Source organism: Phaethon lepturus, unplaced genomic scaffold (genome assembly GCF_000687285.1).
Source record: "Phaethon lepturus isolate BGI_N335 unplaced genomic scaffold, ASM68728v1 scaffold34863, whole genome shotgun sequence".
NCBI classification, from domain to species: Eukaryota; Metazoa; Chordata; class Aves; order Phaethontiformes; family Phaethontidae; genus Phaethon; species Phaethon lepturus.
The window spans coordinates 2,705-3,013 of record NW_010527578.1 but is presented as its reverse complement, the minus strand read 5'-3'; the positions used below and the strand labels follow the sequence as shown (position 1 = coordinate 3,013).

Genomic DNA, 309 nt, shown 5'->3' with positions numbered 1-309 from the left:
TTCCCCTCGTCCCCCCCCCGGGCACGGCCGCCGGTCATAGCGGGGTGGTGGTAACAGCATAGGGTGGCACTCCTGGGGAGCGCGCCTGACCTTGGCCTTGGGCCTCGGCGCTGTCTGAGGAGGAGAGGGGCGTTACACCGATGCCCACGTGTTCTAAAAAATTCAAGTTGTAGGTGGGGCTGGTGCGTGAGGCGAGTGGGCAAGTTCTCGGGGAGCAGCTGCTGGGCTGGCAAAGGCTTGCCGCGGGCCACTGGCTTCTCTCGGCGGGAACGTGCCTGGCTTTGGGTACGGAAGGGGAGAGAGGAGCAG

The 309-nt window shown here is 65.7% G+C and overlaps 1 protein-coding gene across 1 annotated transcript in view; it reads left to right on the top strand.

Annotated features, from left to right (window-relative positions):
- Nucleotides 1-309, top strand: part of LOC104617972 (netrin receptor UNC5B-like) — a gene marked incomplete at its 5' end in the record, with an annotated part of 4,210 nt that overhangs the window by 2,161 nt on the left and 1,740 nt on the right. The gene's annotated exons all lie outside the window — the stretch shown is intronic.